We start from the raw sequence: 15208 nt of genomic DNA on the forward strand, positions 1-15208 counted from the left end.
ATATATATATGTTTATATTTTCATCCCAAATAAGACATCCTATTTTCTCATTCCCTTTGAATTTTCTCCATGCTTCTCTGTTTCCCATACCCTTCCAGGCTGTTATCATAGAAAATTATAGTCCTAGATTATTTGGACTTGCTTCAGTAGTGTTCTTTTTGATTGATTGATTCAATAATAACACACTTTACTAAATTATCCACATTGCTTTAGCAAACCCCTGGATTTGTTTCTGTTTCTCCAAGAATATTTTCAAAGATAGTGTCTGTTTGCAAAACCATTGTAAGTTTTGTATTCTTAAGTCTATCTATATATAGACATATTTAAATCAGACTTTAGCTAGATACAGTGTTCAGAGTTCAAAGTTTCTTTCCTCAAAATATTACTTCATTGTCTCTTTTGCTCTAGAGGTATTTGTTCCCAAACTAATTTGCCTTCTTTTTGGCAATCTACTCTTTCTAAAAAAGTTTGAATTATTCTTTTTATCTTTAATGTGTTCTTAAATCTTCTGCTATAATATATCTAGGCTCCATCTAGTATAGATTATTGAATTGCCTTTTTATTGTATATTTTACCTTTATAAGTTATACAGTTTTCTTCTTGCTCTGTAAGAATATTATTTAATAGCTACATTGACTGGTAATGTGTCACCAGGTTGAAAAGACAAAACTCAAGCCTTAGCTTACACATCGCTTGGTAAATTTAGGTTGTGCAGGTCGAAGGAAGATGTAACATAATGTAGAGAGTTTGTGCTTGATGGCTTTACTTCTCTTCTATCCCCAGGAATTACATGCTCTAAACATGTTCTATTAAGGGTATATATAGTTACCTAGCCCTCATTGGTAAAGGGAGCGAAGGATAGCAGAGGGAATGCTCAGGGGCTTACTATTTTTCATTGCTTACTTACTATTTTTTCTCCTTTCTAGCTGGCCTTGTTGTGCCATGTCTCTGGTTGCATATGGCTGAGGTCATAATTTTTCTACCTCTACTGGTGTTGGGAGTGAGGGAAGGGAAAATCTATCCAGGATAGTGTTAAGACAGAAAAATAATATAACTAAAATGTTGCCCCATAAGCCATTCTCTTCTGTAGCCTTCAAGGTTGGGCTGAGTTGGGAGTAAAGGAACATAGGAGCTTGTGTTAGTTCATCATCTTGTCAGGAACTAAAATTGTGCCGCTCAATCTGGCACAATATTATATGTTGACGAAGTTCTCTAGGAGCCAAGTAGGTCTTATGGTTTGTGAACCTCATATTTTTCACATCAATCTAATTTGCTGAGCAAACAAAGTATATGTAAATTGTGAGTTTTAAACCAGTTAAAAAAGCGATTCATTATTTGTCTTGCAAAACAATTTGTCATCATATTCCCATAAATGATAAAGTTCCCTAGTACATTTAAATGTGATACGATTAAAAAATGTCAACATATATTTAGTTTTGAGGAATGCAGGTATTAGAGTGCATTATAGAGAACCTGGCTTTGATTCTAACTCAGCCACCAATAAATAAAGAATTCAGGTCTTCATTTTTTTCTCTATTTCATCATTCTTTCACTTAGTCTGCCATTTGCATATTTGATCCAGTTGTGAAGCTCTGGTATCAGCTCTAAATCTACCCCTTTTATGCTCTGCTTTGTTATGCTAGTGCTGGAACTCTTCATGCCCCATTTCTACTCTGCTAGCTAACTCTATGTAAAGCTAAGCCAATATGGAATGTGAAAGAAAGACTGAAAAGCTGGAGAAAGAAGAGATATGCTATGCCTCCTCAAAGGTCTCACACACCTCCTCATCCCCCTGCAAGGCTTACAGATTCCAGCATCATTCAAGGAGCTCCTCATCCTCAGAAATCTGAGCGTCAGATGCATGTGCTTTTTCTCTAGCATTTGAGTTGAAATAATTCCAACCTAGTCCCTTTGAATGATGGCTACTTTTGCAATTATATTCTACCTTTACCTCTGTGACACATTAAAGTTCACTTTCCACCCTTTTAATTCTTCACTACAATTCTGTTAAGATACTGGGTATGGTTTATATCTCCTGATTGGAGTCTGACAGGTACAATATTTATTCAACGTACTTTTATGTTTAAAAAAATATGATATGTATAAATATCTGCATTGTGCTGGTCACTATTAATGCTGGTCACATCACTCATGTTCTTTAAATTAAGGCTTTTAGTATATATTAATTGTATTTTCAAAAACTCTTTTTAGAGTTTTGTATTTTTCTGTATGAGGGAGAATTTTGTATGAGGCAATGGGATTGTACTATGAAAATAGGAATATTTTACATTCATATGGTATTCTACAGATTGAAAGTACCTTTATGTTTTTTATGCCTTGTAAAAGTACAAGGCAGCTATTATCTACATTTAGAAATCACAAAACTTGATGTTAAGAATTTTCCTCATTTTTTTGAAACTTAAGTTTCTTATCATTATCAAAAATGTTTAAAATCTTTAAAGTTTTAAAATGCAAAAGCAATAAATACTAAATTCACACACAGTCTCAAATTCCAGAATTTCTGTTTCTTCTACAATACAAGAAAATGGAAGTCATGTATTTAAAAAAATATATACATGAAAAAAATGTGGTAGGAGGTTGGAATAATTTTGGTGAGCCAGTGACATTTGTGTGTTTTTGAGAGACTGGATATATTTTTAAAAAAGAGATTCAGGAGAAAAACCTGTAAATTTCAGCTCTGAAAAAACACCAGTCTTGATTACGACAATACCGTAATTTACGGTATTTCCTTTAATTCGACGCAGTGTTAATATCATGAGCTTTTTCACAACACACAAGTACAAAATTTGACAATCACTTACTGTCCATAAAAATGTTCTACTTTCTAGGCTTCCACCCAAAAACTAATTTTGGTTGTAAGTGGGTGTGACAAAACCTCTTAAGAATAAAAACAAAAAAAAGAAAAAAAACTTTTCCCCCAAATTATTCAGTAAAATTGCTTCTACAGGCTGATGCCATAGATTTATATCTCTGGCTATCCTTTTTCCCTGATATATTGCTGCAAACCTCTTGGTGGGGCCTAAATTAAAAATTACAACCCTAATGCATTTTTTAAAAATAGGGCTCAAAAGAATTGCAGTGAAACATACATACTATTTGTATATTGTAAAAATTTTATTTCAAAGAGATATTTTATAGTTTTAGTAGGGATAAATGCAGTAGGAGTAAGGGTTCAGCACACTTCTAACGCTGGCTTTCTTTGTTATGTGGTTTTGTGATTATGCAGATTATTCATTTAAGAACCAAATATCTCTAAATATGTCAAGTGTTTTTTGTGTGTTTTCCCTAACAGGTGAATCAGCGTGTCAGTGTCCCATAGAGCCTCAGAGAGTGCACTGAGGACATCTGAAATACTGCCTCACCAGCTCTTATGAATGTAGCTTTACAAATGACATTGACTATGACAAACTAAGATGAGGAGAGATAATGAGCTGTTTTCCGCCTTCTTTTTTCTCAGATTATGTTCTGTAAGTGATTTTTTTCTTTTAAATTGGCCAAAATATTTTCAATATTCTATGTGAAACCGGATTTTTTGCTTTTCCATTCCCCTTTGATGTTTTGAACATTTTTCCTCCTTTATTGTTTGTACCAGAATCTGACTTCAAAGTAGGACATTACTTTGACATAAATTACAGCATGCTAGGATGCTTAATCTTCTTGGTCTCATTTCACTGCTGTCCTGTATAAATAACACATAATAATTTTGTTTCATTAATACAGTAATCCATCTTTATTGCCTTGTGCTTCTTAACGAAGATTGAAAATGAAGGTCCCTAACTATAAATTAGAAGTGTTTAAACAACTGACAAAAAAAAATTAAGGTTTCAGTTATTAGATAAAGTTTTTGTTTATTGGATATCTATACACGTAGAATGTTGAATCCTCTTTGTTTGAAGAGAATTATGTTATCGTATGCCAATATGCTTAGAAATACAATATCCACTTATTAGGTGAATTAATCAATCAGAACATATTAATTTCAGATGAAAGGTCTAAGGTGAGCTTTGCTGAACCACTAGGACTTGATTAATGCAATTTCATGGGTCAAGAAAACTTCAAACTAAACTGTTCAGTATGGAAAGTAATCAAGAGTTTGAGTGGATTCCTTAGGGTTAGCATCTAGAAGAAAGAAATAAAGACATCCTGAGAACATTTCCTCCTTCATTTGTCTGTTACCATTGTCCTTCTTTTATACTTCTGTAAGATAACAATGAACAAATGAAAATTTCTGAAGTCTACCAAACTTTCTTTCGCCTCACGTTTTCTGCATGTGCCTTTACCTTTCACTATAATATTCTCTCATGTCCATCTTCCTCTAGACACCTCAGTGCCATGAGTCCATCACCTTAACCTGTTTGCAGAAGCTCTTTCAGACTTCAGCTTAGGTGATATTTCCTCTGCAAAGTCTTTTCAGTCCCAAGACTGTGATAGGTTTCCTTCCTATGAGCTCCCACAATATCCTCCTCTTGTTCCTGTTATAATAGTAATACTTACCTATATGTTTGGTTATATGCTCATTTATTTTTCTGGATTCTCCCTTATAGCCTTCTTGAAAGTGCAGACAGAGTTTTATTCTGGGTTACATTCTTAGTGCATATTATAATAGCTGACACATATTAAATATTGAATATTTATTGATTGTATTGACATCAGTAGCTGGAAAAAGCATACACTGTATCTGAAATGCAGAAATGATAAGGCACTGCACTGTGATGATTTCATGTTGGCTCAGAGTACAGACTATGGAGCCAGATTTCTTGGGTTTCATTCTCAACTCTGCTACGTACTCAGTCTATGACCTTGGGCAAGTTGTTTTACCCCCCTCTGTGCCTTAGTTCCCTCACCTGTAATAGAAAGACAGTAAAGGGATTCTACCTCAAACATTTTCATGAAGTTTAAAAGAACTAGTATATGTGTAGAAGACTCACTAGATTATAGCAAGTATTAGATGAGGGTTTAGTTAAAAATAAAAGTCTGGACAGGAAGTTTAATTGTAGGATTGTCAAGTGAGGAATTGGAGACATTGTAATTAGAAAGAGATGGAGAGGCTGAGAGTCCAAAATTCCAGACTATAATTTACAGGAAGTGGGAGATTACCTCTGAATGCCTGGCTGCAGCCTGTGTTTCTCTTCTTCCTGTTCAGTCTTGGTTCCCAGGATATATAGTTTTATTATTTTATTCCTAGAGCAATATTTCTCACAAGATTGTCCTTCAACTTCTGCCTAAGAATCACTAGATTGCCTTGGTAAATGTAAGTTCCCAAGCATCACTACAGAATCCTTGCAGGAGGAGTCTGGTGAGCAGCATTTAAACAGCGTCACAGATGTATGAAGTCTGAGAACTACACATTGAGGTTCACTCAATATGACTAAAGTCATATTTCTAGAAATATGATCATGTAGAAGATATTTGAAAAAGACTTCCTTTGCATGCTTTTAATCCCCCTACGGCTTTCAGTCATAACATTTATACAGTTTTTATAGCTTTGCTTATTTATTACCTGTGCTTTGATGTTTGCAAAAAATATAATTTTTGCCTCAAGTAGTTTATGATATAGTTAGTTGAGAGATTGGTGTCAAATATATTAATAAAACTGTTGAGATTTAGAAACTTAGGTTTTCATATTGACTTTACATCCATACAGTGTAAAAGAGAAGGGCTATGTAGCCTGGAGTAGTCTGGAAAGATTTTGGAAAATGTGTCAGCCATGAAACATGAATGGGGATTGGCTGGGCAGGAAGGGGTAGGAATAGTTGAGCAAGAGTGAGAATGTGAGCAAAGGAATAAAGATGGACCTGAGGATGTAACACTTAGGGAAGGGAAGAGAGCCCAGACTCTGATGTTTTGTGTTAAAGAGTAGAAAGAGTGTGAGTCAAAACACACAGCATCATTTCCAATTATTTCCCATACTTTTAAAAACAAATAAACAAAAGAAACATAAGGAAAGTCAGAATTCCTAGATTATACAGAATCGTAAGAAAGTCTTTCTTTAGGGATTGAAACATGACATCTGGAAGCTAGGCACATTATGACAGTGGAATAAACCCTCCACTTTCTCTAATATAAATGTAAAATGCTTTCCTGGAGTGTGTCTAAACTAGTTGGAAAAATAGGCATTAGTAATTGAATTAAATAACCCAAATCAGTGCAAATTACAGGAAGAGCTAGTTGCTAGTAGGTTGTGGCTACATCGATTCCTGATGAAAGGAGTACAAACCGGTATTTCTTAGATACGTTTGTGTTTGTTCATTCATGTGTGTGGCTGCAGGAAGAAAAGGAGTTGGTTTGAGAAAAGACTTTCCGTGAAACAGAGGAATCATAGTAGTGGTCTCACATAGAAAAATGGAGGAGGGGCCGGGCGCGGTGGCTCACGCCTGTAATCCCAGCACTTTGGGAGGCCACGGCGGGTGGATCACGAGGTCAAGAGATCGAGACCATCCCGGTCAACATGGTGAAACCCCGTCACTACTAAAAATACAAAAAATTAGCTGGGCATGGTGGCGTGTGCCTGTAATCCCAGCTACTCAGGAGGCTGAGGCAGGAGAATTGCCTGAACCCAGGAGGCGGAGTTTGCGATAAGCCAAGATCAGGCCATTGTGCTCCAGCCTGAGTAACAAGAGCGAAACTCTGTCTCAAAAAAAAAAAAAAAAAAAAAAAAAGAAAAGAAAAATGGAGGAGGGAGAAAGAGAGAAAATGATAAAGATGGTAGAATCCAGATTCAGCTAATGGAAAATGGAAAGGTTAGGATAATCAGCTGCTAGAACAGTATTTAAAATAATGACAGGAGAAATAAAAAGAGAAAAAGAATAAAGATTCCTTCTTCCTCTTTTCAAATTTGCCCTCCTCCACTTTTATATTACAATGGAAAATTTATCATCCATTGAACAACTCTAAAAATATATCTACTATTAGGATGATAAACTTGGCTCAGAGAGTTTAGGCAATTTGCCCAAAAGCAAGGTTTCTGAGGAAGCATGTACACTGAGGTCCATCTTACTGTGAAGGTCTCATTTTCTAGTCATCCAGTGGCATTAAATAAGCTGAAATAACTTTGATTATAATTATTTTTTGCATTTTCGTAATCTAAAGGCTTCTTATCTTCTCTTGTGCTCACTTGGTTTATTTCTTCGATTGTCACTCTTCTTTTGCTTTCTAATTTTTTTTTTGCTTGAATTTTGAAATTTCTGCCTTGTTCTGACTCTGTCACTTCTCTCTCCACACCAGCAATAAGCCATTCTTTTGAAGGTGGCCAGAAACATCCTTCAGAAAGACAACTTTGATCATATTGTTTTCTGAAGAAAAACCCTTTAGTGGCCCTTAGGGATTAGGAGATGTCGGCCTTTGCCTAATTCTTTACCCTCATGTCCAGCTACTCGCCCCTATTTCTGTATGATCCAGCCTTGCTTGCTTTTCTCTTTTCTTTCTTCTTTTATTTTTTTTAGTTACTCAGATAACTCAAAACTTTTATATTAGTTTCCTAAAAGTGCCGTAACAAATGATCACAAAATTAGTGGCTTAAAACGTTAGAAGTAGATTTTTCTTTCTCTAGTCTGGAAGGCAGATGTCCAAAGTCAAGGGGTCAGCAAGGCTGTATCCTTTTAGGGGTTGTGAAGGAGCTTGCATTCCATCCCTTATCTTAGCATCTGGTGCTTGCAGGCAATCTTTGGCATTCCTTGGCTTTTATGTGCATCACTTTAATTTCTGACTTAGTCTTCCTGTGGCCTTCTCTGCTGTGTGTGTCTGTGTTTTCCCCTCTTCTGTCTTGTATTAGGATATTTACCATTATATTGAAGGCTAACTCTAATTTAGGACTATCTCATCTCAAAATCCTTGCTTAATTTATCTGCAAAATATTCTTATTCCAAATAAGCGAATATACTGAACTTCCAAGTGCATATATACCTTTTGTAAGGACACAATTTGACCTACTACCATCTGTCCTCTGGCACTCGAATCTTTATATCTATTCCACATGCAAAATACATTCACTTCAACCCAATGTCCTCAAAAGTCTCAGTCCATTATAGCACTAACTCTAAGTCCAAAATCTCGTTGGAATATTATAAACTCAAAAAGTCCCAAATCTCACGACTGAAATCATCTACATCAGATGTAGGTGAGACTACAGGGATAATCCATCCTAACAAAATTCCTCTTCATCTGTGAACCTGTAAAACTTGAAAATAAGTTACCTGCTTCCAAAATACAGTGGGGATAGAGGCATGAGATAGATATTCCCATTCCAAAAAAGAGGAAATGGAAGGAATAAAGGGGCACTGTTTCTTAATAAATGTGAAATACAGGAGGGCAAATTATTTTAGATTGGAAAGCCTGAGAATAATCTTATGCCTTGTGGTTCTGCCTCCTGCGCTCTAAGTGTCAGCTTCATCACCCTCTGTGCCCTTGACCGCAGCTCCATCGCCCTCTGAGTCATTCTTCCTTTTTCTTGAACACGAGCAGATGTTTGCAATCAGGTAGCTCTATCAGCATGTTTTTTGCCTGCAGAATTTTGGATAGTCTGATAACCTTCCTTCATTTCATCTGGTCTCCGTTCCTTTTTGTCCAGGCTGACAGTGTTCTGCTGGTATCACACGCTCAGAAATCTGATAGGCCTCCCCTCTATATCAAGGTGATTCATCCATGCTATTGGACAAAAGGATTCTCCCCAGGTCTTTCCTAGATTATTCTATAACTATACCTGGCTTTTGTCCAGAAAGTTGATTGGACTCATGAGTCACAAATATAATCTCTTTAGCAAAAGTTTCTTTAGCCACACACTTGGACTTCTCTCCAGAATGTACTTTCTCAACCGTGATTTTCTTAATTTTAACATGCTTTGCAATCTGGATAGGCTAAGAATCTCCCAACCATCAAGTGCTTATTTCTCTCTACTTAACAGTTCCTTCCTCAATTTATCTTCTTCCTCTTGCATTCAAATAAAAGCAGTAAGAAGAAGCCAGCCTACAGCTTCCACACTTTTCCTGGATATATCCTCAGCTGAATATTCAAGTTTATTGCTTAGAAGTTCTGCTTTTCACCTACCTGTAGAATAAAATTCAGTCATATTTTCTGCTGCTTTGTAGCAAGAATGCACTCTTCTCCAGTTGCTGACAGCTTCATTCATTATCTTCTAAAAGCTTACCTTTAACGTATTTTCACCAACAATCTCTTTAAAGTAAGCTTTTTCTATCACGTTCCTCAAAAAATGTTCAGCCTTTATTCATTCCTCCGTTCCAAAGCCATTTCTACATTTTAAAGTATTGGTTACAGTCATAACCCTCTTCCTACAAAAAAAAATTCTATCAGTCAGCATTTTAATGTATTTACACTAGATACAGATATAGATTATATATAGAGAGAGACTTATGAGGAAGTAGAGGAATCATAGTGTGTGTGTGTATGTTTCTGTGTGTTTCTGTGTGTACATGTATATGATTTATTGAGGAATTGGCTCACACAATTGTGGGGCTGGCAAGCAATGTGTAGGTAGCCCAAGGGCTGAACTCTCAGGCAAAAGTTAAAGCTGCAGTCTGCAAATGGAATTTCTTCTCCCTCAGTGAAACCTCAGTTTTTGTCTTAAAACATTCCAACTAATTGAATGAGACCCATCCTTGTTATCAAAGAAAATTTTCTTAAAGTCATTTGATGGTAGACATTAACCACATCTACAAAATACTCTTGCAGCAATGATTAGATTCGTGTATAATTAAATAACTGGATACTATAGCTTAGCCAGGTTGATAGGTTGATACATGCAACTAGTGATCCAGCCATTGAATACATACATATATATATATATATATATGTGCATATATGGAAGAAATTCCATTTGCGGACTGCAGCTTTAATTTTGCCTGAGAGTTCAGCCCTTGGGCTACCTACACATTGCTTGCCAGCCCCACAACTGTATGAGCCAATTCCTCAATAAATTGTATATCTGTACATATATGCATATATATATATATATATATATATACACGTGTATATATATATATATATATATATATATATACACGTGTATATATATATATTTTTTTGAGACGGAGTTTCGCTCTTGTTACCCAGGCTGGAGTGCAATGGAGTGATCTCGGCTCACCGCAACCTCCGTCTCCTGGGTTCAAGCAATTCTCCTGCCTTAGCCTCCCGGGTAGCTGGGACTACAGGCGTGCGCCACCATGACCAGTTAAGTTTTGTATTTTTAGTTGAGACAGGGTTTCACCATGTTGACCAGGATGGTCTCGATCTCTTGACCTAGTGATCCACCCATCTCGGCCTCCCAAAGTGCTGGGATTATAGGCGTGAGCCACCGCACCCGGCCAAATATATTTTTTCAGCGACGCGAATCTGCTCTATTCCAGCAGACTTGAGTTCATACTACAGGTTGCAGCATTAATATCTTCTCACTCTTGGAGGATAGCTTACTCTGAGTCCCAGATTAACCTCACTCCCTGTTAAATGGTCCCCAACAATATCCTGTTATCATACTTTTTACTATTTAGTCAATATCCAAGTTACCTGCCAGATTGCAAATTCCATGAATTTCCACGAGTCTATGTTGTTCCCCACATGGCTGGCACTCAATAAAGTCTGTTGAGTGAGAAAGTGAATAAATCACAGGTTAGGCTAATCCAGATGGCAGTCTCTCTGTCCACAGCTCAGGGATTTAGGGCCAGCACTTGCTATTTTAATAGGAGCCAAAAAAATAAATTAAGAAAAGCTGTTTCTTTCTCAATCTTACTTGGCTTTTAAGAACATCGTGTCTAGGGACTAAATAAAATAAAATAAAATGAAATTTTAAAAGCAAGATTTAACAATTAAAGTTGAGCAATAGCTTCCATTTCTACTCAGTATTTACCCTTTTCTAAGAGTACAGAAAACCACCACTGGGACAATGGGTGGGATAACAAGAATTTTAGGATTTGACATTAAATCTGAAAATACATTTTAAAATACGTTTGAAGAATGGGCTTTGAAATCATATAGACATGCATTCATGTCTTGATTATAAAACTCACCATCAAGTCATCTTGACCAAATTACTTTCTTAAGCCTCCATCTCTTTACAATGTTAGTCAAGAAATTTCAGTAGATTCAGTCTGTTGGAACTGAATTATATTTCAGGTGATATCAATTTCAACAGAAGTAAAGGAGACAAACCTAGGGGCCAAATGGAAAGGGCCTCTATTTTTCCAGAACCTAGATTGCACAAGAGAATGAAGGTGTTTAACATATGCCTACAGATGGAAGAACAGTGACCCAGTGGGGAAGTGGAGACTCCACTGTTGATAATGGAAAATAGTAAAATACTGTTAAACACCATTTGCTAAACACGTTCTTTGGGCCAGGCAAAATTTACATACTACTCTCTGATGTGCAAAACACTAGTTTCTTCAGTTTCATTTAGAGAAAATAGAGCAAATTAATTGGAATAGTTATGCTTATACAATTCACATCCAACTTATTATCTTCATTTGTAAAATAAATACAATAATACTTGCTCTACTGCAGTCCAGAGCTTGTTGGGAAAATCAGAATAAAATTGAGATAATATGTTTGAAATTGGTTTGTTTCCTGTGAAGAAAATAAAAGGTATGATTGTTAAGGAGCGTGTATCTACATGCTTCAACAACTAAACAAATTTGTACTTAAAAAACAAATCACTCGAACTGGTTATTTGTCATCATGTGGACAAAACAATTGTTGATTTGACAATCCTTCACATTTTAACTGGTTGTCATGGCACCGTGTTGACTGAAAAGAAAACTGATTCTCTCCTCCACAGATTTCAGATTCCATGAAGCATTAAATAAAGAGATCTGAAAATAGAGGACAGTTTTAAAAGTCTCCACTTGAGGCTTAGTCATAGGATAAATTTTAGAACATTCCTTTTGTTGTGTCCTGAATAAGCTGATATTGAACATGCCCCATGCTGTTTGTCTCTTGGAGATGCCCTAATTTAGACTCTGCTTTTGACCTTCTGGACAGATGTAGAAAAGGAATGGCATGCAACTGGCCGCCAAAAAATGAACAATGTTGGTTTCTCTTTTAGTTAACAAGAATATAAATCAAGAATGATATAATGTTATAATTGAAAATGCCTTGAAAACATTTTTTATACTAGCCTTTCTAAAGATCATATTTCAATTTAATGAAAGAGTTAGGTCTGTAATCCTGGTTTTCTGGGACCAAGTTAAGTATCCCTCACTCCCACTTCTTGCCCTCAACTGCGCTGCCCTGAAAAATAAATGGAAATTGTGTTGGCTTTAATCTTCTTTCCCTTTGATTTGAATCTTATGCAAAAACAGCATGTAAAGTCTTTAAAATTCTTAATAACCTCACACATATTTTGTCTAGATAAACCTGACAGAAGATGGCTTGCACCTTCCCCATTTTTCAGAAATGCTGGATGACCTGTGGTTTCAGTCTGCCTACTATGGACACAGCTGGGTTGTGCCTCGTCCACCATTATACCCTCTGATAAGTTCTTAAGAAAAGTTATTAGTCCATTAAACAGAGAGACAGAAGGTAAGGTCTGTTGTATGCCTATCTATTGATAGGAAGGCTGATCAGTCCCCATTTCAGAGCCCATTTATCTGGCTCAGTTATTCTGAGTGGATAGATCACTTTGCTGCCAAAAGTACTTATTTTCCTTTTACCCAACATTTCCCAGAGGCAATCAGGACATGAGTCTTAATCTTTGTTAAAAGAAGGAAGCATGAGCCTATTTTAAACATTGCAGTAGTAACCAGTAAACCTATATAGCTAAACAAAACAAAACAAAATAAGTTTGATCTTCAACCAACGCAGTATAATGAAAATAGCGAAATGGCTCTCTACAAAACCACTTAAATCATAAAAGTTTCAACTAAAACCAGAAATATAATTTTAATTACTGACAATGTTACGACTTGAGGAAATGAGGGCTCATTGAAGCTTAAACTTGAAGTTGAAAAATGGCTACCATGTTATCCATTATACAGACAATTGACTATCTTTTATCACCACTGATTTAAGTCCATTTAAAATCACCAGTGTAGTTATCTGTTTTCACAAAATTATGTTTGAAGAGCATTTTACAGCATACTCCTGACCCCCAGTCCCTACTAAGTACATATATGTGTTTTAAAAGTGCTTGTGGAGGTTATCTCAAAATGTATTTTTATTAAAATATTGGAGAAGTCTCGGGGATTTAAATGGATCGTCTAAAGCTACATAGCTAGTATACAGGGAGACCACACCTTCTGATTGAAGAGCTATTTCCAACATGTTACACTGAGTCTAGTAGAGCTAGTCCTGGACAACTTGTGGTTTTTTTTTTTTCTTACGAGACACTGAGTTGCTTTTTCCATCTGATGTAGCATAACTCCAGTTCATTTTCTTTCTGTGTTCTATTGAACAAGGATTCATTCATGGTGACAGTATAATTATACAGTTTACATAAATAAATTCTAACTTTTTGAAGGATTCCTTCCAGAGTGCTCATTGTAAATGTAATGTATATGTTATCTTATGTTGGACACTTCATACCTGGATTTAAAAGAGAATCAATGTTTCAAACATAAGCTTATTTGTCAATATTATGCGTTGGATGAAGTAGAGGCCTCTGGTATAGTCCTGAGCAACCTAGGAGCTCTAGAGCTGGCATCGGCTAGAATCTTGAACGAAGAAATTAATCTTATTTTTCTTCTTGGTGTCTATGTTTAGGAGAATTAATGTTATTTCCCTTTGTAGAGAGCATAGCCTCCACAAAGACAAACATCGAATATGTGATTAGAGTGTGAGTTTCACAAAAGGGCATCTGTAGGGAGAATTCTACATTGCTTTTGGCCTACTTATTCTGAAAGGCTCATATCTCCTCTTTCTCAGTGCAATGCTATACATATTTCATGCAGATACCCACTGCCTATTGCAATGTGTTGGAAAGGCCCAATAGATCATAGCTACTGTGTATAGTGCCTATTCTCACTGATGTTAATCTATATCTTATTTTTAAACTGCAATTTCTCTAACTTTCATTGGATAGCAATGAACGTTTGGGGAAATGATATGGATTTATTAAACCTGGTTAATCTCAATTTTGCCATTTACTAGGTATGTGATCTTGGGTGAGTTACTTACCCTGTTAAAGCCTTAGTCTCTTAACATGTAAATTTAAGTAGAGATTGATAATTACTTCACTCCATTTTAATGTGAGTATTAGGTGAAATATTGTACATGAGAATGCTTTCATATATATTGCTTTATAGCAAGTTTTAGCTTGTCTCAAGAAAGGAGGTTACAGAGCTTGCGTATAGTTCCCAGTGTTTTTATTTCTGATCTCTCTTTGTTCGTCGTCAATAATAAACTTATATTCCGTGCTTGCCATAGTACAAAGGACTTGGGAAACTTTTAAAATACAACCATAGACAGAGATATTACATAGCAAAAATAATGATTTCGGAGGAAATGAAGCTAGAACCCCTGAAAATCTGATGTCTAGAATTAAACAGAATATGGAAAATTCACACTACTTCTTAGATCATTAGTAGGGGGAAAGAAGAAAGAATATTCAGAATTCTCCCTTTTAATTCTTGGGCAAATCGGGGAAGAGAAAACTACGGAGGCAGGATTGTGAGAAAGTGGAAGGAAAAAGCTATTGGGCCAACATCAGAAATGAAATGTAGATTTTGAACTGGCTCTTATTCTCCTTTAGCGTTTCCTGTTTTGAGTAGTATTTGACCAAATGAACTGAAAAATCAAATGTGTGCTGTGATGTGGCGGTGATGGAGACAAATGTCCGTTGAAACACGTGGGACCTAAAATGAAACTAAGGGGATACAGAATTAACCCAATATATCACCATTCTCCCATATGTCAGCTTTAAAGATCTGGTCTCTCAGAAACTAAAGAAGTGAGAGGCTTGTGAATTAATCCAAGGCATCATCACAAGATTTCTTGGTATCTATCTGTAAATTTTGGTCTCTAAAAGTACAGGGGACAAGTTTAGTCATGTTAGAGTATTTATGGATTTTGCAAGTTTCCCTTTAGCTCATTCATTGGAAGTTTCCCATAAAATACAAATGCGTTGACTAAATCAACAGCAGCATTAAAATGGAATCATAAACTAAAAATAGAAAGAAATTAAACAAAAAATAGGAAAAGCTCCATCCGCATATTGTAAGAATAAAATCTAACCCAATTATCTTCT

Source organism: Callithrix jacchus, chromosome 7 (genome assembly GCF_049354715.1).
Source record: "Callithrix jacchus isolate 240 chromosome 7, calJac240_pri, whole genome shotgun sequence".
NCBI classification, from domain to species: Eukaryota; Metazoa; Chordata; class Mammalia; order Primates; family Cebidae; genus Callithrix; species Callithrix jacchus.